Source organism: Cynoglossus semilaevis, chromosome 12, assembly GCF_000523025.1.
Source record: "Cynoglossus semilaevis isolate Cse_v1.0 chromosome 12, Cse_v1.0, whole genome shotgun sequence".
NCBI lineage: Eukaryota > Metazoa > Chordata > Actinopteri > Pleuronectiformes > Cynoglossidae > Cynoglossus > Cynoglossus semilaevis.
Genome location: NC_024318.1, coordinates 8281085 through 8304741, shown reverse-complemented (window position 1 = coordinate 8304741; position 23657 = coordinate 8281085). Strand labels below are relative to the sequence as shown.

Sequence of the window (23657 nt, the reverse complement as noted above, 5' to 3'; positions counted from 1 at the left end):
GGTCCCTAACAGGTCAGGGTGGGGTGGCAGTGTGCCCCCCCCACACACACACACACACACAAAAACACGTGCTGCAACAGGAAGTGGTTCTGAGAGTTTAGTTTGGTCAGTGTTTATGAATCGAATTTTCCCACTTCCACAAATTGCTCCATCTTCTCTGTCATTCTCACCATGTCGACTGGATGAAGTAGTAAAAAGAATTCTGATTCATATCAGCAGATCAGTATGTGTACAAATACTGCATCCTTTACTGTATATGGTGTGTGTGCACGTGAAGCCAGGTGCTCTGCTCTTAACTGGCCCTTTACTGTTTGCTCAGCAGACGTTTCATCTCAGCCAGTGACCACTTCACAGCTCTGATGTTTTCTTTCTGGGTGGACACGTCACCGTCTGGTTCTTCATCGCTCCACCCGGTTTCACCAGATTTGATATTTTTGACTTCGGTCACTGGGTTCTGATTAGATCTGTTTGGCTCAAATGTTCCTCACTTAAAACAACTGACCTTTTGTAAGAGATTAGAGGAGAAATTCGTCAATTTTTCTCAAGAGTGGCACCACTAGAAAAATAATTCATAAAAAAATGAAGTCCAACTTAATTGGTAATTACTTTTTTCCTTAAAAATCCTCAAAATATCGTAACAAGTATTATAAAACATGAACTTATTCCAAACCATAATTCTGAAAAAGTAATGTTTCTCACCGAGGTGTCACCATGAGAGACTAACTGGCTCATATCTGTCACAGTTCAAGCTAATGCTAATCTGTGGAGTCACATCTTCATCTCCACACGACTCTGACTCAGTTTTGGCTGTGGTTTGGTTTGGTAGTGTTCAGTTGTTTTGGCTGTGGTTTGGTTTGGTAGTGAAGAGCTCCATGCTAAGGTCAAGACCCTTAAGCTCCACCCTAATGTGGTACTGCAGTTACCACAGTAGTACAACTACTACTTCACAGTGACCTAAAAGGCATTTAGTGTCAAGTTAGTACAAAGTTAGGTCGAGATTTTCCTTCTTTTTTCTGACTGACAGTTCTTGGTGACTTGATGTTTAAAAAAAGAACAGATTTACGCTACATTTTGTAGCACGACATCTTTTTTGGCACAGTGAAGGTCTGAGCCTTGGAATTAAATGCTTGTTTCCTACTACTCTCTAATCTTAAGGCGATCAAGTAACCTTGAGTGCTCCTGACCATGATTTCTTTTTTCAGTCTAGTACTAGTCGGTCATTTAAGAATAATGGGGATATATTTATCCATTTTTTATCCAATGAATATGAATGGCATCTGTGGCATCTGATGAATGGCATCTGTGGCCCTCAGGTCATTTGAGATGATGGCGGCATCTGTGGCCCTCAGGTCATTTGAGTTTGCGACCCTTGTTTAAGATTGACGTAGGGACAATATTCAGTTTAGAACAGCATCTTTACTTTGTTTTTTAAATGCATGATTTGAGCAGACGTTTCATCATCGAGCATTTCGCAGCGTCATATATTTACAGCAGCGTGGAGGCAGGAAGCAGACGCCAGCTTAGTATGTGATGAAGTTTTATTGATTCACAGTAATGATGAATGAATGCATCCTGATTTAATCCTGATTTTTTTTTTCCACCTCTGAGTGGGGAAACATGTTTCCCTGACTGCTCAAACTGTCCTTAAGAGAAAAACCTAACAGAGTTATTGACTTTTCACATGAATGCTGTGGAAAGAAAAGGAAACAGAAACAGCTCCAGATCCTCTGGTGACATCACGTACGCATCACAGCAACCTTAGTCACATCACATAGAAATATTATTCATTTTTAAAACTCTTTATACGAGGTCAAAGTCCCTGAGAGCACAGCTTTTTTGAATGAATATAAATGTTGATGAGCACCATCTAGCACAGACTCTCAGTGTTTTTATGACAAGATAAAAAGAATAACTGGCCTTGTACAAAAACAGGTCCCCGGTGCTGCGGCGCCGGGCACAAATACAGTAATATGATGAGAGTAGTGACTGTGAACCAAGTTAAGTTAAGTAAAGTCATATAAATTTAAATAACATATTTAGACCATGGTAATATGTCAACAAGAACTGTACACAACCCCCCTCCCATTCTAATAAAAATACATCAGCAAACACTCGTTTTTAGACTCCAGGTTGACCCAGTAACATTTATAGCATCGGTTCTTGTTCCTGTGACGGTTCTGACTGTAAGAAGTTACAACTTAAAAACATGTGGTTGAGTCAAATTCATCGTCGACCAATGAGAAGAAAGACAGAGAGTCTGTGTTAAAGGAATGAATCATGTCTCCATGTGGCTTTTCTACTACTTTTCCACTACATCTCCATGGAACACAAACTTGAACACCTCAAACACATTGACAGGGCATGAAGTGGCGTCAAGAACGTGTTAGAAAGCTGCAGTAGAGTCGGCCGCGTCTGGGCCAACAGAAGACTACTGCTACTGTTTTCTTCTGTGTCAAACCGTGAACTGTGAGTTGTTGGTTTTTTTTCTCCCAGACAAACATGTTGTTCTCATTGGGAGGCTAAGAAACGCCAGCTTGTGGTCGTCATATGGCTGCCTACTAAAAAAGCAGCTCTGCTAGTAAAACGCTGCACGTCTGACCCGGTCCTTTCCATCTCCACGTCTCGCTCCTTCCTATCAGTCCGTTTCCAAATGTGGCTCTATGTCGCAGAAAACAATCCCGGAGTTCATTTTTTTATAATTAATTTCTTTCCTTTTCTCATGCTACTGCTCCATAGTCGTTTCTTTATCTCTTTATAAGACACGTGCTACAGCCCTGTCCTTAACTGAATCCTTAACTCTAACCCAAACAGACTTAATTAAAAGGCTTTTTATATGTTCTCCCAAACCCAGCCTCACTGCCACAACGCTGCGGTTTTGTCAGCACGGTTTGGCCTCCCACCAGAGAGGCCAGAGAAGATTAAACCACTGTTAGAAAACTGTATTAAACCATATTTGAACCTGGTTAGGTGGAACAGTGACCTGTGATTGAGCACACTGTGTGAAGTGTGAGTTCCATGAATAAATAAAAATACAGCATAAATAAAACAACTAAAATGAAATCTACGCACAAACCTTATATTCCGCTTTTTGGAATACGTTTTTTCAATCAATTTGGAAACTTTACTGTGGGGCCATAACTGGAATACTGATCATTTTAAACATAAAGTGCTTTGTTCCATCGGTCACGTGACCTCTTTTGACCTATTCTACGTTGAAATCCAAATCTAAAACTACGGTAAATGATCCTAAATTGTCATAATAATAAACTGAGTGTTAAAAATAAAACCCAAACTGCCCCCCAATGTACTGAGGTTAATATGATACCAAACCACTGAGCACCGATAATGAACTAAAACACAAAAACACAACAAGAATTTGCATAGTTATCACAAAAAAAGCCAATTTCAGTTCTTTCTTGCTACAAGTGCGCTGAAATGGCTTCGTACAACAATATTGTTTTTTTTTAGATTATTTATAAGCATGGGATGACATGTCTCCACAATGACAATGTCTCCCTTTGTCTTCGTGACAGATTAGTTTAATGCTGATTAGAATAACTAACTTAAGTTACTAGTAGTCCACGTTCACAAAATCAGTATAGTTAGAAACAATATCCTATGGCTTCTTATATAACTAGAGTAGAAAAAAACCATGTTGAGCCAGGGCTGGTGTCTGTCCTGCTCCAGAGTCTCTTCTTTGGTCGCTGCTGTTGTATATGATGATTTTTTTTTTAGTTTTAATTTATCCACATCTGCCATGGAGGTGAACTGGCACCGTTTCTGTGTGTTCTCTCTTATTATTGGGCGCTGTGGTCCTGAGGTCACGGGGCCACTGGCCTCAGAGCACCCTGAGTCTGAGTCTCTAGGCCCCAGAAGAAAGCCTTCATACTGATCCCTGGGACGGACTACACAAAGTTGTTGGTGATTTGTCTCTGGTGTTCAAATAGATCTTCGATCTCTGCGCTGTAGGCATCGCCTGTGAATAAATCAGTAAAACGAGTTAACGACAAAGGAGTTCAGAAATCAGGGAAAAAGGAAGAGAAAAAAACCACGTTCTCTCCTCACCTGCGTGGCATCCGTACATGTAAACTCTGTGACCGTCGTATTTGCACCGACATCTCATCACGTTGTTGTTGAAATCAGACTCAGCCATGTCCATGGAGGGGTTGACCTCCACCTGCAGAGTTCACACACTTGTCAGACTTAAAGACTCTTACAGTTGTGTGTGTTAAGACCTGTATTTTATTTTATAATCTTGTATTTTAGACTCTTAAGAAAATACATTTGAACTTAAAAATGTACTTTGTAGGAAAATACTTAGTAAGTAATGACTAGAGTTTCTTAAAGGGGCCATTACTTGACCATAAATACTTGTGTCCTCGCCCACATCTTTAGACATTTTAATATATTATAAATACTTAATGTCTTTGCCCACATCTTTAGACATTTTAATATATTTTAAAATACTCAAAGAAAATGTTTTCTCGTTCTACACACTGAAATACACTTCCATAAAAAGAAGTTTGCTTCTGAACTGTAGTCTGTAGTCTACCATGCCTCTGTTTATCCATTTAAAATGAATGACTTTTCCATGCTGTACAGTATTCCTGTACAGTTCTGTCCTATTGGAACGATTCACTTGTTCATCATCGGCGTTTGAGCTGAACAGCATGTGGTGGAGAAGTGAGACAGAGCGAGCCCCACGTCGGTCGACGTCTTTGGAAAAGCCATTGTTAAACATGAAACAAAGACCCACATGAGACGTGCTAACTGACTGCACCAGCAGTTACACAGGCGTCATCAAACGTGGCTAGGCCACAACTTAGCCCCCGGCTCCTCATTCTCACCCTGCCACAGATAGGTTTGCACTAACAAGGACCAAATTGGAGCCTGTTGCAATATTGTACTTATGCATATTTGTGTTAAATGTCTGAAAATGGTCTTATTTATGCCAAGTGCTGCACAAAGCAGTAATAGTCTGTCATTTCAGGAGCAGCTCCATAACTGCTGATACCACCGTTCTCTTAATCTGCTCTGGTGATAATACTGAGAAGCCATTTACTCTAATGGCTGCTCTGTAAACTGCTACACCCACTTTAAGTACAGGTTACAAACAGCTACAGGGAGAAAGAAGGCGAGCTACACCGAAAAATAGAGGAAAACATTTTAAAGTACGTGAATGCACAAAAACTGTCTCTTGATTTTTTTTGTAGGGTAAATTACAGTGTTTGGGGGCCATGTATGGGGCCTTTGCTGGGGGGTGCTCCCGCAGCAGTGAGTTGCTCAGTGAGAAAGTGGCAATAAAAATAAAAACAGGGCAGGAGAAATTCCTCGGTGGCAAATTAGCCGTTCCTAATGGAAGGGGTGACTAGGTGCTGCCTGACTGAAGGGAGGCAATAGTTAATTTGGGTAATTGATGTTTCATTAGTACTGGGTGGTTCAAGGGCAGGTCTGCAGAATCTATGTGTAAAGACCCAGGATCAGAGGAGTCAGACATCATCTGCACTTTACTAGATAAGTGAAAACACAGCAGCAGCAGCAGCAGAAGGAGAGCAGCTCTTCAAGTTGTTTTTATTTTTCCCGTTCTGCAGCCTCTCTGTGTGTTTAACTCCATTCTTGGCAGACAGTCTATCTTTTATGTTGTTCTTTTGTCTATTCTAAATTTGAATATTTTTCCTTCAGTGCCGTTCTCCTCACATGACCTCCACATTTGTCTTCCCTGCGTCCACCGTCTTTTTCTCCGTCTTTTATCTCGACTCCATCTCCATCGGACTCTATTACTCATTCTGCCTCCACAATATTCCGAGGCTGTGCATCACTTGACAATTACAGCCTGTTCCACAGGCCCAAAATACAAAGTGTTTATATATACATCTGTCACATCTGTTATAAGCAAATCGAAGAGGCTAAATCTGTCTTCAATGGAGCGTGGTGTAATTACAAAGTCCAAGTGTGAAGTTTCACACAGTCGGCTGCACTATAACAAGTCTGTCACTGCTGGGATGTAATTGGAAGCGTGCAAAGATCTAAGAGCGGCTGCATTCCCGAGTCGGGATGTAGCAGGAAATGGGACATAATGGGAGTCGGAGTCCTTGATGTCTTTGAGTCTCTGCGGCCGCGGCAGCAGCGACAGACTGACCCAGGTCAAGGTAATGACAGACAGTAAAATGACTGAGGTGACGACCGTAATGAGGAAGGACAGAATGTTTCACTGAAATAAATGAAAACCTCAACCTGCAATTAGGACGTCGGCGTGACACGCTGAGAAGCTGCTCCTCTCAGAGTCAGACTTTGACCTCGTACAGTAGAAACAGTCAAACACTTTGGGAATAACACGGTGAAACATGTTATTTGATTTCCCCGCTGAGGGGTGGAGGAGACGACTGGAACCTCTTTCCTACCTTTATGCTAAATATACAGTAGGAGGAATATACTAAATATAAACCAATTTGTGTTTTGGCAAAAAAAAGTGACTCTATCATTCCTGTGGTGAGGAGAGTCAAAGTTACACTGACTGAGTGTGAAGGGCTGCTAATAGTGGCTGCAGCTGCAACTAATGACTTTTGTTTTAGTGAAGCGATTGTGTCATTGATTTTAGGGCATTAACTCATTTCAAGGTTCTGAAAAAATTGCAAAATTCTTGTCCATCATGTTCAGAAAAAACTTGAAAATACAATTTACATATAAGTGACAGAATTTAAAATGTAAGTAAAGTGATTTTTTTTATCACATATCAGTTTTGTTTAATTTTGTTAAATGTCAATGTAAAACAATATTTAAATTAAACCTGTCAATGTAAAACAATATTTAAATTAAGAGCTGTATTTTTTTTTTCTGTCCTCTTTGGGCTAATATCAAAAGACGACCATCCAAAATGGCCGCCTCTATAGAGATGATTGAAGTTAAAATGAAAAAACAAAAGCATTCTAGGTAAACCCCAGGTAAAAACATCTCCTCACCTGAAAGATGTAGTCTCCTGGCCGCACATCCGTCACATCCACCCACTGACAGTCGATATCGTGACGATAGGTATCCCAGCAACCCACAGAAATACCCTGGTCACCCATGTTGTAGCAGGAGAACCTCTTCTGGACTCCTGACACACACATAAATAAAAACCATAATCAGCCGCATCATCAAAGCTGATTTAACGCTCGCCACTTCCTGTTATTTTTTTAAGAGCTTTCTGACACTCATTAGAAGACGAATGAGTGTAGCTTCTCTTTTTATATGAGCCATTTCATCCATAATAAAACAAGTAAATGGAGAAGCAACCAACAACAACAACAGCTGTGATCTAATACATTAAGCACCAAGTAAAAATCTGAAACGCCCGCCGATGAAATATTGATGTTAATTTTCTGTCACTAATAGGAACAAATGTTTTACTGGGCCAACAGTGAACATTACCATCTGGGCAGTACGTGTCCTCCAGACAGAAGCTGGCCTTGTGTCCCTCTGCAACCCTGGTGCCGTTCAAAGTCAGCAGGTCGTAGTGCGTGAACACCTCGATGCTGTGGTAGTGCCTGGGATGACAGAGGGTAAAGTGTGGGTGAGGGGGTGTGCATCTGGGTCGCTGTCACTCTTTGTACATCCATGAGTGTGTGCATTTACACCAAGTGAACACTGGCTCCCTGTGGTTTGAAGCCTAATGACCTCACTGCTCGGGTGTCACCGTAACACCTCTCTCAGAGTGAGCGGCTCGGCTGTGCAGCCATGTGCCCTCTGACTGAATGGAGGGCTTTGAAAACACGCAGGTCCAAAGATCTGATGTGTTGTTGTAACGAACTGAGGCGGACCTGAGCGTGCCTGGGCTGCCCTGTGCTTTGTACTACACCTGACCTGTGGCAGCTGGACTGGTTCACCCGTCGATCCCGCACACGCGTGCACCGAGGCAGCTAATGAAGGTGGAAAGCTGACATCTTAAATTAAAGGAGACGTGTTTCACACGGCCCCGGACCGTGGGCTTCACGTGTCGCCACACATGACGAAAAAGGCCACAGAGAGCTTTAGCTACCTAACGACCTGAGAGCGTGAGTGTACCTCAGGACATGCTGCTGCCGCTGCTGAGGGAAACAAAGGATCTTGTGTTGAAAGTCCATGTTGCATGTGTGGTGCAGAATTTTCCTTCCTGGTAGCAAATTGAGTGCAATTAAATTAAATATAACTGTAATTACCTAGGCTGGAAAAGGCACGGAGGCAAGTAAATCTGAAGCGTGAACAGGTGCCTGTCAGAATATTTTGAACCAGAGTTCACCTGTGTTCAGGACACTGTGGACCCGGAGCTATCAAAAGAACAACCACAGGGAAAACTGCACCGTCCCTCATGTACTGAGTCGTTCTCCTACTCTGCTGCAGTCGTTAGCAGGAGAACACACCTGTGACACTGGTGCCACGTCCAGCTCTCTCTGGAAGCTTTGGGTCTGAAATCGGAGCGGCCCAGGTTCATGATGCGAGAGGAGAAGCGTAGCAAGCGGCGGTGACCATAAGGCCAGTTCATCCTGGCGGCAGATGAAGACAGGCAGTTCTCCTCATTAGCACAGGTCAGCAGGTGGAGGGGTCGGTCTTCTAGGTAGGCCGTCTCCTGGACCAGCTGGGCATCCAGGACTAGGTCAGGTGCAGCTGAAGGAAGATGATAAATGTTGTGGGTTTGTCTGGAGCCTAACCAGAACCAGAGAATTGTACAGATGTTTCAAACTTACTGTCTGAACAGCTGACACCAGCAGCCTTGGTTCCACCTCCACGTGGACAGTGGACGTGGTTGTTGCGCCGACATTGCTGGACAGAAAATTCAGTGCCCACGCAGTGGGTTCCACTAAGAATCACATCAGCTGCATTTGGGTCACCGGTCCAGTACCAGGTCTCCTGTCAAAGACAGAACGTGAAAACAGATTTTAGAGATCACATTGTGTGATCCTTTAGTTCCATATTCAGGACATGGATATTATTAAAGTTTCATGGTGTTCTTTATTGTGAGCGAGGTTGTCACCTGATGAGCACTGGCAGCGAAGCCCAGGCCGAGCTGCCTGCACACCACCATGGCCTCGTTGATGCTCCAGTTCTCACTACAGACCGAGCCCCAACGTTTGCGACCACCAATGTCCATCAGCACCTCCACCCGGCCCTCTGACGGCACTCGGCCACCGGCAAGTCGCACCTAGAAATACCCAAAGAACTCAGGATTACAATTTGTTTTTCAAAAAGTAAAACAGAAATCCTCCGTTCAGTTCTCTTACCGTGTTCTCAATGCCAGTTTTGGGAACATTGCAGCGAACTGATGCATCCTGGGTGTGTTTGAACGTCCACGGCTGGACTTCTTGGAAGAAGCAGTCGAGAATGGAGCGTTCTGAACCCAAACACTGAACGCTGTTCATATGGATCGGTCCAGTGCCTGAAGGAAGACAGGAATGAGAGAGTTGGGCTGATTGTGCTTGGAAAAACATTGTTGTCATATATATTGTTTATTTGATATAGGATAAATATGCAAATACACAAAATATATATAATTTGATTTATTCACATATATTTAATCTAGAATTGCTGTATATACCTGCTTTGACACAACAAAAATGATTTATGATTCAATGTTATCTTTAAGAAATCGCTCCTGTATCCTCCAGTAACAACAATGACATCAGCAGATTTTGGCACATACTTCTTTATATTTTCCACAGAAACTGTGAAGCTCCTTCACAGATTTTTTTTTCTTACTTTTGCCGTCAAAAAATAATCAAACTTTCTATCTGTCATGAAACAATGCTCTAATGCTCCACTGGGCGGCTGTTCCACCTACATCTACTTCAGGCATCTGTCTCACATCATTAACATCATTCTGCTGCTTCTGGCACAACAAACAACAACAACAACAACACAGCTGCACTGTGTGTAGTCGACCAACCTCTGTGAAATAAAGCCGTATATGTTATACCAAAAATAAGACTTTTACTGCGACTGGTTTGTCTCTAAAAGCCAGATAAGCTCTAAACAACATGAAAAAATGGTCAGGGGAAAGATTGCAAACAGCTGCTGCCACAATGACGGCAGCGCAGGAACACAGAACAAACTATGGTCTCAGTGTTTTCTTTAGACAAAAGGCACAAACTACATGGTTAGAAACATGAGAGCACAGATATAAACAACAAAAGCCACTAAATCCAGGGAAAGCGAAGAAGCCCAACAAAGGAGAGTGTCAAGGAAGGCTGGGGACCAAACTGTAGCCTAACCCAATCTGTCTCTCTGTTGGTTTGGGTAGATTGAAGGCCTGCGCCCAAACCGGTCACCATCTGACATCTGTGGGTTCATCCGTATGAGAATGACACATCTGAACCACTTCTCTGTCTATCTGCCTGACGAAGGCCACAAACGAGATGCAAACTCCCACTGTTTAACTTATCAAGACAAACACGGGGCCCACTCACGGGTTGCTAGAAACGAGCAGTGACACGCTGTATTTAAACCGTAGTTTGGGAAATCCACGAAAGCCTGAAATAAATTCCAAGAAAACTGGCCACACGTACACACTGTAAATGCAAATACACACACACACACACACAGAGTCATTCAGTGAGCTTTAGTCCTAAATGTATGTAGAAACCACTGTATGTCCATGTACTTCCCAGACAAAATTACACACTAAAATAACAATCTTGGTCGAGGAGAAAGAAATAGTAACATTGTCCCTGTAATTTAACACATTGATGGGAATGATAAAAGTAATGAGGATGAGAGTGACTGCAGAGCTGGGTGAAAGCTGAATAGGGTTTTAAATATTTAACATCATTCACCCTGACACTGATCTGCTCGGATGAAAAAGGCTAAAACTTTAGCATGAGACGCTAATGATGACAGCAGCAATAATAGGCATATTTTTTAGCCCGAGTTTCCTGACCATGTAATTGGTAACTGGCAGATGACGGAAATAAAAATTCACCCCCAAAGAACAGACGCGGGGCAACATTGGTCACATTCTTGTTGGGAATAGTATGAATAACTGGTCAGTGGTTATAAGGGGAACTTGTTCTTTTTCTTCCTGAAATTACAAGCTGTTTCAGGCACATTGATGGAGTGTGTGGTGTTTTTCATGCCCACAGGGAGACTCCATCTGCACGTCTCTGACAAAAATGTCAGAAGTCTTTCACAGCCAATTACTAAATCATGCAGTTTGTGTCTGTCAGTGAGGATTTTTTTTTTTCAAAAGGACCTAAAGATCAGCAAACATGTCATCTGTTTATACCATATCCATTATGTCTGACAGTTTGAGGCAAGTAACATTTATAATAAATTAGTTTTTGAGCTTGTGCTGCCAGAAGTTGGCACATTTTTATGGACACCTTGAGTTTGTTTTGGGTTTTTTTTTTCATGTTCTGTTGGACAGCCTGGGGTTAAGAAAGTTTAATGTTGCCTGGTGGTGTAAAAGGTTTGATACTGTGAAATATAATGTTCTGAACTGAATTTAAATGATTTCAGCATTTGCGCCGGGACACACCAGTCTTTCAGAGAATGACTTATTCAGTGACGCTTTCATCAAAGAGTCTAAATCCGGGCTTTTTCCACCAACATATAGGCCTGTGTTTATGTGGCCTAAGAGCACATGGAAAATTATACGTCGAACAGTCGCGTTATAGAAAAGGAAGCCGTAGGAGCACTTTGAAGTCTGATCGTCCCCTCATGGCTCAGGGGTGTCTGTGAGAGGAGAAAGTGCGTATACATGTATGTGAGTGTGTATTGTGTGTGCACACACAAAAAACAGACGTTAATTGGTAGGTCTCTGGCACTCACGTTGGGCTGTGAGGGTAGGTGCACCTGTTGTTTTGGTTCATGTCTTTGTCTCTGTTGTGCAGAATGGCCATAATGAGAGCTAACATTGATCAGACAGAGGGGCAATTAATTCCTGTACTCTCACTATTGATTGGTACAATGATTTAAAAAAGAAACTGTGTAGCATTGAATAACACCACATTAGTCCCATAACTGTCCTGTTTTTCGCTGTGTAACACTTGGATACATTTCTTCGTGTGTGGGATGTGTAAGAATTAGCTCGATGTTGCGTTTTGTGATTGGATCCTGTAAAAGATGCATCTCGTTCCATAAACGTTCTCCCTCTACGCCGATGACTGCATCACGTACTACAACTAAAGTCAACAAACAGGCAGATGATGCTTGAGAAATCGTGGACACAACAACAGGACAATCAGGAATAAGAAGTGGCTGTGTCTGATCTGATGTGCTAGGGGAGTTGTTGGAGCAAAAGTTGTATGAATTTATTGTGTCTGGCAAAAATACATGAATATACTACTAAATAAAGGTCAGAATGCTGATGCACTGGTCGCTCAATGAATATACTACTAAATATAGGTCAGAATGCTGATGCACTGGTCGCTGTGACAATGTGTACACCAGTATTTCCAGACAGTGAGACAAAAGTGGAAAGCAAACCTGCCATTTGTCAGACTGAACCTAAACTAAGGAGCCACACCTAGATGTTATAACTCTGAGACTTTATGAGATTTTACTATACACACACATGGCACACCAACTTATACTCACACTAACAGGCAGGTAGAAGGATTTTGGCCCACATTACACAGACACAGAGTAGACTGTTAAAGGTGCTGACAGATGTGAAATCTAACAGAGTTAAATCCACATACAGCACGAGGGTGCGTTAAAAATATTGTTTTATTTTTTTATTCATTATTTCATTTATATCTGAATGCTCCTGTGTGTTTCCATCAGAGAATTCAATCTCTGTTTAATCACATCAGGTCACACCCCGCTTCTCTGCCTCGTCTAAGAAAGGAAATCACGTTCCTTTGGAATGTTGTTTCAGTGTTGGGAGAGGAAGAAAAAACCCTGATGAAGTTAAAATTGGTGAAAGGTTTTCATTTTTCTCCTTCTTCAACGTTGGTTTCAAATGAGATGTTTGCTGAAATTGTTGAACTATTCATGTTAAAAACTGTGATCGAATATCTTTCTTTTTTTAACTTTTTTATCTAAATCTTTATAGTTTGGAAACTGGCTCTAATCCTCATCCATGAACAATACGCATAATGAGGTAAACTGGAGTAATCTATTCATTGTACACCACTTAATGCTGTTCATGGCCACTGGGGGAGCTGGAGTTCCCAGCAGCCACCAGATGAAGGCAGGGTACACACTGTACAGTTTACCTGTCCATCACAGACCCACATACAGAGACAAACAACCATTTACCCACACCTTCATTTCTAGCTTCAGTTTAGAATAATGACTAACTTCACTCCCAGTCTGCATTTTAAAGACTGTGAAAAAAAATGAACTGAGGTTGCTGGAGAAAATCCCCATGTACACCAGAGTACATGAGCTCTAAACACTTCCAGTCAAACGGAGTAATCAAGTACACTCAAGCGTATCCTTTTTTTCCAGCCAATTCAGCAGGGCCATATTTCACTTTAATCAGCCTTATTAGAGACTGTGCTTCAACCTGAGGTAACGTGAAGCCGTCTTTACATCTCAGCCTGGATGTGGGTCACGCAGCTGGATGCTCGTAGAACCTGCACTGAAGCTAGAAAAACTGAAATGGAAGGAACCACATCACTGAAGTGAGTGACTGAAAAGTCTTCCTGATGCCAAACAGATTATATCTGTGGCTGTAGTCACCAATACTGAACCACTGTGGCTTGTAGAGCTGCTCTGTCTGTATATGTGTGTGTATGAATGCCTGGAGTTTGTGCAGCTGGTAGTCCAGGCCCAGGACTGACATAATCACAGTAGCAGATACTGCAGTCAGCAGGTTTCACCCACAGCAAGCCGACAAACATAATCAGGAAGAAGCTGGCACATCCATACATTATCTGATCAGTCAGAGCAGACAGGTGTGGCGTCTGAGTGAGAAAAACACCAGGAAATGCCTCGGCGCCTCCCATGACGCATGGTCAACACAGTCCAAACATTCAAGTTCCAACCCAGATAAACCGCCTCTCACCTTGACCCATAAATGCCGATTGCAGGGCGTCTTTGGCAGATCCGAAGCCAAGCTCTCTGCACACCACACTGGCTGCTGTTCTTTCCCACATGTGGTCCACGATCGTGCCCCATTTCCCATCTCTGAGGACCTCCACTCGACCCTCACCCAGCCTGGGGCCTGCCTTCAGACGCACAGGCTGTGAAGGGTAAAAAGTAAAAAAAAAATGTTTTTTTTTTTTAATGTAGCCGTAAAACCATACTGCGTTGTCCTACGTGTGTGTGTATGAGTCTCACCACGATGGGGTAGGGGGCCTGGGGTCTTCCTGAGGAGATGCGAGCAAACTGAGGCCCAGGAACACACTTGACTATGGCGTGTCGTCCATTCTTACAAGGGCTTTGACTGCGGGGGATTGACAGCTGAGCATGGCACTCTGACAGGGCGTTCTCAGTGCCCAGACAGTGAACTTTTTCTACCCAGAATCCCTTTTTCTTCGCCATGATGCTCAATCTGAAAAGATGGATTCAAATATATTTAACAATAATAGTGTTATGTTTGATAATACTGATAAAAAGAGTGTATTTAATCTGTAACTTTGCAATGAAAACCTAGAAGTTGTGTCAGATCTGGACTGCAGGCAGGCCAGTTGAGCAGGTGTGTACGTATATGTACGTATGCAAAGCTAAGATTGAGTAAGGATTGGTGTGTGTGTGTGTATATATATATATAAATATATATGTATATATATATATGGGTTGTAAATCAATCATTATTACCTTGTTGAGGGATCAGCAACCTTGGTGTCCCATATTTTCCTAGAAGACATAAAAAAAAACAGCAAAATGGTTGACATTTGTCTTCTTCACGTGTAAACTGGTAACTGAGACATTTCCCAATACAGTTGTAACACATTCATACACACTCACTGATATATATGGGGATGATGACGTCATACGGTCACAGCTCGACGCTGCTGAATGTATATAATATCTTTATAGAAACCTGGGATGTGGTTTCACGATGCAGTGAATACATGTAGTGTAGTACTGGCTGTGACTGGTACGGTACTGGGAAAAATGAACCGTTCCTGTTTGCCTTCAGCTGATTTCTGCCTCTCTTTGTTGCCTCATAGGCTCAATGTATAGTTGCTGTGTTATATTTTCATCTGGAATGTAGACAACGTGCCATTTACCAGTTTACTGCAATTCTGTTTAGAGTAAGTGGTTACCGTTAAAATATGCTGCGGACAACAGTGTTTCCTGTAAGGGCTAACGAAAACAGGACGAGGAGTGAAATTTCATTTTTAAAGTTTAAATGACTTGAAGTAGAAAGAAATAAAAAATAAGATCATTATTGACATCTGTCGTATCTATGGGAGATAGTTTCTTGAATGTTACAAACAAGTACACAACGTATGTAAATATTCTGGATTCTGACAAAAAGAAAAATCAGTATTAAAATTGTTGCTGGGAGGAATACTGTGGTGTAAGCTATAGTGTGCATAGTGTACAATAAAACTATGAGTTGTTGTTGGTAATACATTAGACACTTCTTTAATTACCCCAGAATTAGGTCTCCCTACGGAGGCGGCCATCTTGGATTACCATACAACATTCAAGCAAAGCTGATGATTTTAACCTACCTTCCCCTCAAATGCTGTAATCAATATTGAACTATAACGTGTAGCTCTGGCACTAGATTTGGCTAAATCCAAGATATTGTATTGAATCTGATCTTATTTTTAATCTTTTTGTGGCTTTTCAATTGGTCAGGCTTCGCTCATCCACAAAATTGTGTTTTGCGTAACTCAAACAGAGAAGCTTCCCCAGAGAAACACCACTGACAATGAGCCTCTGAATAAAAGACTTTCGCATTTGTTTATGCAATGCTAGCAGAGGATGTAAGAGCTATAAAAGGATAAGAGAAACCCACAAGATATTTTAAACTATGTTGTTAACCTTCAAAGGCAGCAGCTGTCCCCCCAAAAAATCACAATGTTTGACATCGGCGATGCACAACATTTCTGGGAAAACAGGGTTTGACCAAGCACAGTATCCAAACAAATACTCAAGCTGGCAAAGGCCGGACCGTGCGTGCGTGTGTGTGTGTGTGTGTGTGTGTGTGTGTGTGTCTGAGAAAAATGCCAGAACCAAACAGACCAAGTCGTCTGGTTTACTCGAAAGAGCGATGGAGAGAAAAGCCTGCCGCTCTCTTGGCAGACATGCAGAGCAGACGTGCCAGGCGGTGCCAAAACATCCACTGAAATTCCACCGGCAAAATAAAAGAACCATCAGTGAGATTCAAATCAGCTTTAACTGCTACAACATAGAAACACGTGTTTTTTGGGGTTTTTTTAAAGCTGAATTTCCACGTATGCTCTCGTGTCAAAGGTGTAGGGTGACTAAATGCTTTTCCAAGCTTGGGCTCATTAAAACATACTCCATGTATGAAAGTGCAGGCAGGTCAATATTTGTATTTCTGGCACGGACCCCTGTTACATTCCTGTTCAGCTAAAGCAGGAACATTGAAAACAAACACAGCCTTAGTCCTGGAATCAAGAGACGCATTGTTGTTGACGTGATGTTGTGTGAAAATCATGGGCGCTGACTGTAAACTTTCAAAGAAAGCTAACAACTTGTTTCCTCATTCAGTCAGTCAGTCAGTCAGTCAGTCAGTCAGTCAGTCAGTCAGTCAGTCAGTGGTCCAGAGGAGACCTCTCTGCAGAATATTAGAGCCTGGCAGAAGAAAATGTTCACTTGAGCCTTTTTTTTTTTTTTCAAATGAGGGTCATTTTATTTCAGCTGCTGTTTTACAGAGAGAAGCGTTTTTCAAACGGTATTTCAGAATAACAAAAACCTCTTTTCTGAAGCCCATTTGGAACATGAAAAATCATCTAGAGTTTTAGAAAGTACCTACATTTGTATCTATCTGTATGTAAAATCATAAAGTACTTGTCTTTGAAACTTCAAAGTTTCTGTGAATATTCTTCATTTTTCTAGATGAAGGTGGTAAAAAGTGGTAAATCACATCCACGGCTCTAAATAAAGCCGGGGGCAGAGTCACGACAGCGGCTGTAACTCGAGACGTGCCGTACACATAATTTAGCACTTGTTTTTTACAGTGTGAAACACACTTGTTAAACATATCTCCACCATTTCTTCCATGTGGTTCTGTACTAACATGTCATCGGGGGGGTAGACACATATGCAGACGCCCATACACACATGCAAACACACACACATTTTTCTTTCCCATAAGGCAAACATGTCTGTGACTTGTTTGTGACCTCACCACAAACCAATCAACTAACCATATTCCCCGTTAGCGACTGACAAAACGACTACACAGTCTACAAGTGACGAAGCCTCTGTTTTTGATGGAACTGGAACACAGCCTATTTACTCTTCATTATATGGCAAAAGAAATATGCAAATGTTTTAAAAGTTAGAAGATTTGAATACATTATGAAGCTGAGTTTTAATTCCTGGATGGTGAAAATGATGAATGATGTTTTTATTTTCTACTAATATGAAGAGGAAATTAATATTTGGTTTGGTTAAAAAGTAGTAACTGAGATGTAGCAAAAACACAAGTAAAAGTAGTACAGTAACTGAGATGTAGCAAAAACACAAGTAGCTATAGCTTAGCATAGCTTAGACCAATTAACCAAAAAACCCATAGATTTGTAAAATGCATTCCTATAGAGGCAGCATGTTTTAAAAAAAAACAGGTCAAAAAGTAAGTCCAAATAAAAATAAGGCCCTGTCAAAAAAAAAAAAGTTTCCTAACCTCATCGTGATGGTATCTGTTTTCCAGACGCTGTGGTCATAGTATGGTACTACGGTAACATGTGTCTGCCAAAGAACTGGAGGTTTTTAACATTCGTTCAGCTGCGCTGCCTTGTTTTTCTTGGCACTTTATATATAAATTCCTCTGTGTTGTGAAAAAAAGATCTCGACAAATCCGGAAAAATACAACAAACACAATGCATTAGTCTGTGTCTCCATCCTCTGGACCAGAATCCTTTGGTTTGCTGTTGGGGATGTAATTGCAGCATGAGCATTATATGACAGGTTGTCTGTTAATTGCTGTTGCAATAAACAGACAGTCTCAGAGCCAGTTGAACATTCTTCAGCTTTACTTAACCAAACAGTGCATCCAGCACTTGTTGTGGAGTCTGGAGAACAGAGGCTAATGATAGGGAGTGTCTGCTAGAAGACAAGAATTACTCACTGTTTGTGTGTCATCTTTCTCACACTATACTCAGCTGCTTGAAGCTACAGTAGATCGTCTTGTTTTAGGTTAAAAAATAAATTATTAGTTTTTCTTTCAAATTAAAATATTTTTAGACAATGTTAGAGCCATATAATCAACATATATTATCATCCACGCAAACTTGTAGAAATACATATCAAAATATTACTATTATAAAAAGTTATTATTTAAAAAAACCATGTCAATGTTAAATTTAAAGAAATGAAGCGCATATTCGTGTCAAGTCAAAAATGCCTCATAGATTGTTGCTAAATACCAGACAGGTTTGAGCTGAGAAAAAAAAAGACTTTGCATTAACATTTAAATGAAGACTTTCACAGTTTGCTCCAAACCACAGGAGTAGCCACTGGCATGCATACAGAAATTTGGAGACGGCAAAAAAAAAAAAAAAAATGAAAGACCAGGTCATTGAGAAAGATCACACAGATCAGACAGGAAAACCACATGTGGTCACACAAAGTGTCACCCAAAAGCCTTGTAATGATACCCTCATCATAGCAGAATTCCAGCCAAAACATAATTAAACATAAAATAGTGGTTAAGTCCCCAAATCACTACAGTGACAGAGGAAGACAAACAGCTGCTGACACAGCAGGCCGTGCTGCAAACTGCTGCTGTAATTGGACATATTTCACCAAAGCAAGCGAAAAATGTGGCCGGACTGACTGCTGCTCCCGTCCTCTCTCTCTACTTCTCCTCCTCCTCTTCCTATTCTGCTGCTCCTAAGTCTCTCTCTCTCCCTCGCACACACAGCTATAATTGGAATTCTTTTCCCTCAGAAGAGCCTTGGTCCTGACCAACCTGTTATTACAGCATCTTCAGAGTCTCATCCAAAAAACACAGATTCAGGAGACATGGCATGATCTGGAATTTCTAAGAATGGACCGAAAGACTTGGAGCGAGGTGGGGAAACCGAGGGAGTGCCACTGGCTGAATCTGACTCCGGCCTGCCAATACAATCCTCAGATGTTTGGGCAAATGCAGCGGATGTTACATGGAGAGCTGAACAGCGTCCATGACTTAGTTCACGTCCAAATTACTACTTAAAGGGCAAATTCAGTCCAAGGGAAATCCTTAGAAAAAGCCATGAATCCTGACTAACAGACCCATCCAGCCACTGGATCCATTTACAAAAACATTGACCATTAGCTGCCCTGATTTTATCTTTGCTCTTAGAAGAACCAACCTGAAGACCAAACCCATAAAGGGAGACAACAGTTAGGCATCTGTGAAGACTGAAAACAGGAATGAAACAGGAAACAAACACACCACTGTGGTTCAGATCATTTTAAGGCTTCAGCAAAACACCAGAAAGAACAAAACAGAACCTAGAGTATCAACACGCAGGAATGACGATCCATTTCTTTCTTTCTTTCTTTCTTTCTTTCTTTCTTGTCTTGTCTTGTCTTGTCTTGTCTTGTTTTGTCTTGTCTTGTTTTGTTTTGTTTTTACCTATTTATGCTGCTTTTCATTTCCCAGTTCTATTGTAGTATTAGAGATTTAATTAATAATGGAATTTTATTTTGCTGCTAGCAAGCAAGTTAAGCAGCGTCTCGCCTCAACCATCTGCTGGGCTATTTTTTTTGGGGGGGGGGGTCTAACATTTGTACTGTAATCAAAATCCACTGTTTTTACACCCTAGGCTTACAAACCACTTACTTTTGTGCTGAACATTCATTTACTGCTTCAATAGAGACCCGACTAAAATCACAGAACAAAAGGCAATGGTCAGGAAAATAAGATCCAAGAGTGCATGGAGGAACTGGTGTTGGTCTCAGGAAAATGTGATACACCAGGCGCCTGTTCTCCTCAAAGGTCTAGCTTTTAAATTATTTATTAGTATTTTTCAAATAAAAAAGTGACAGCACTAGCTGCCAAATCATACCGTTCACCCAGCCGCCACATCCACCCATCAAACTTTTAAGATTTAACTCTTTGGTGTCCTTCTCGTATCGCAACGGTCACATCTGGGCGGCGACAGAAAATCATGTTTGTGAAAACATTCTTCTCATAAATGCTCCACTGTGGACAGAGTGAAACCAGTTTATTACGCAACACACGACACCCAGTGATGTCCTCCTCCGACAACAGAATCCAGTTATAGCCTCACTGTGTTCCCAATAACACAGGGAACAATGGTGATGGCTTAATTCAAGGGCGGCACTGAAACACTTTCCCAATGTCTTTGTGTGTGTGTGTGTTAGTGTGTGTGTATCTGTGTGTGTGTGCTAACAGGAACATATTGTGCAGTTAATAAAAAAAATGTCTGCAGAGTGTATAAATCATATAAAACAGTTACATCCTCTCAGTAAAGTGAGAAATCTAGCACCTAGTGGAGAGAGCAGATGTTGCGGTGTGTCGTCAGTTGAGTCAGAGAAACTCAGGCCAAGAGAGAGAGAGAGAGAGAGAAGGAATACTTCAACTCTGATTCACCTAGAGCCCGCAGCGATCCAGGAGCGAGCTCCAACCGGGTTTTGCTTTTCTGTGAGGACAGCAAATGGTCGGAGAATATTTATTCCTATAATAGCTATGGCGTTATTCTGTGTTAATGTGTGGTCCCTCTGTGGCTGCAAACCTTCCCATAAACCACTGTCCATGTTATGTTTTTTATTCCTTTAATTTCTGAGTGAGAGACGAGGAACTGCAGATCTGTGTCAAAAAGGGAAAACCTAAATGCAGGGCCTTTTTATGTCTCACTCAAACAACCTGGAAGACAAAGTAAGGTGAGTCTGTCTGTTCTGCTGAACTGTGTCAGACCTCCGTACGTGATGTGTTATATTTTGCAGTTTGTTGGCTAAAAGTATTTTTTATATTTGGAGCATTTATCAAGGACTGTCTAACAGTCTGCTGCTGTAGTTCAGCTGTCAGAGTCTAGCTGTGAGGCTAAAATTTGAAGTTGATATCACTGGTGTGATTTGAAACTTGCCATAAATCTTTTTTAAATGTTAAAAACCCAGACACACCACCATGGTCCCCACTGACTGAATATGAAGGCATGCGGCTGACTTGTGCCTGATGCCTATATGACCAGATGCTTCACCAGAACCTCATTCTCTTCCACAGCATCAAACTGTCACACGCAGTATCGATGTCACTGTTAAAGTACAATCAGCAGCCGTATTATGTCCAGGCACTGAAATCTAAAAGTTAAAGTGAGGTTCTCTGTCTTAGACCTGCAAGTTGGAGATAGCATCTGAGTCAGAAAGCCAGAGGCAATGAGGGGAGAAGAAGTGATTCGGAGAAAAAGAAGAGGGACGGCAGATAGGATTCCTATTACCATTAATGGAGGAGAAGACGATGGGAACGTACAGTAAAGTTCAGACTTTTTAGTAGCGGTCTTCAATGGTTACTCACTTGTAGATTTTAGCGTTGTGCTGAGCGGCCTCTGGAAAGCCCAGCAACCCACACACAACACGACTGCTGTTCAGACTCCAACCCTGGTCGCAAACCTGCCTCCATCTTCCGGCATGTTTCACCTCCACCACACCCTCTGTGACCAGGTTCTTCTTCTTGGTGGCCATGAGGATGGGACGGAGCCGGACCTCCTCAATTTGCACCTTACTCTGACCCTTGAGGACAAAAAAAAATCTGTTAGATTTCTGTTTCAAAATAACTCAAAGAAATGGTTTCAATGAAGTAGCAGACGTACATGATAATGATGGGGTCGCTGCAACCTTGGAACCTCCTGTGGATGTCCATTTCCGTAATAGCCATATCCTGATTGCCTGCGTGTGGCCACGAGGCCCTGCCACTGAGGAGCAGGGCTGCCATTGGGCCTGGCCGCTGTGGTCGGGCCTCTACTGGCTGTTTGATCCTGTCTGCGCTCCGGGGCGCACACCACCCCCAAATCTTCCGAGTGTTTGCAGTCGTTCACACCCCAGCCATTGTGTTTGCAGTCTTTTATGGACTTCTCTGTTCCTTCGCAACGCACATTATCCATCCAGATCGGCCCTGAGAGCGAGAACCGACAAGTCATAATTACATTTGTTGTATATTTTACTCATACGTCAGTCAATCTTTTTCGTTAATGTGTCAGGACCAGAGTCGACTCCTCTACGACTTTACACTTGACTTTTATTGGTGCCCTGATTTAAAGTTGCACCATGGTGTTTAGCAGCAGAAACATGGTATTTTACCGAGCTGGGTGATGGAGATCGTACTCCATCAATCCATTCAACCTTCCTCTTTAATTTGGATTTAAAAGCAGCCCATAAACCGCAGCAAGTCGCACAACTCTGGCAAAGTGAATGCTGTCATTATTCTGAAACAAATGCCCATTTTTCTCCCGTATAGTTGCTCCTCCAGCACGCCAGGCAACGTTAACAGGGTACGCAACAGCCTCCAGTCCTATGAAAAGGTTATCTTTGTCACTTTATGATCTGAGTTATATTGGCTGTCTTAATTGGTGGTCTTTCATTGAAGCTGTGCATTTAATGACATGTGGGGAAAACACTGTGCTGTGGACGTTTTTGGGGGGTGATAGATCCTAATAAGTCTGTGAAAGTTCTCACTGGCAGCCAGTGCTGAACCTCCTCAGGTCTGACGTTTTAATCTGGGAGAGCAGAAGAAAAATATATTTTTTAAATCCTTTTTTCATTTAAATGGAATTTAAATCGCCTCCTACTGCTGAACACTGTGGGGGAGTCAGTCCCAGCAGACATGGGGTGAGGGTGGGAGTACACCCTGGGCTGGCCATGGTCCAGATGATACCAACCATCATACTGCAGGTTCATTTAAAGTCTATATAACCTAATCTGCATGGTTCCTGACTATGGAAGTACGAGGGCTGAGACCCGGATACTAACCACACTACGATTATGTGCTTAAATAAGTTTCAAAGTTTATCTTGTGTTTCAGTGTAGAAAATCTAAAAAGTAGCAAGTAGGGATAAATAAAGTCAATACTGGGTTTGTAAATAAGGGTAGTACTAGTTCCCTTCATTTCCTGCAGAGCCTTTACAGGGGGCTACCTTCACTTCAACTCACTCTCCTTCAGTCGAAAAGTGTCCATCAGCAGTATCAAAACCAAACTTGAGTATAGGTGGCGCTCTTACCTTCCCCTTCTCCGTACTTGGCACTGTGTGCCCACGTTATTCCACTCTGGAAGCCCAGTTCTCTGCACACCACATTGGCCAGTTTGAGGTTCACCTCATCATCACACACGGTGCCCCACGTGTTGTTGTGCAGCACCTCCACGCGGCCCTCGTGCGGCTCCCTTGCAAAGTTCCCCGCCAGACGCACTTTTGCGGCTGGAGCGCGTGACACCCTGCGCTGAGAGGCTGTCGTTCTCCGGGGTTCAGCCCGAGCATAGATGAAGAGGAGGAGGAGGAGGAAGCTGAAGCAGAAGGCACGGGTCATCCTGACTGGGAGGAGGTGGAGGAGGCCTGAAGGTGGAGACAGGGACAATACTTCAATACTTCAGTACTTCTAATGAAGTACAG

General features: G+C 42.2%; 1 pseudogene; it reads right to left on the bottom strand.

The window, feature by feature from the left end:
* Positions 1 to 2324: 2324 nt before the first annotated feature.
* LOC103387291 (lysyl oxidase homolog 4-like) lies at positions 2325 to 23583 on the bottom strand (annotated as a pseudogene).
* Between the last annotated feature and the right edge of the window lie 74 nt (positions 23584 to 23657).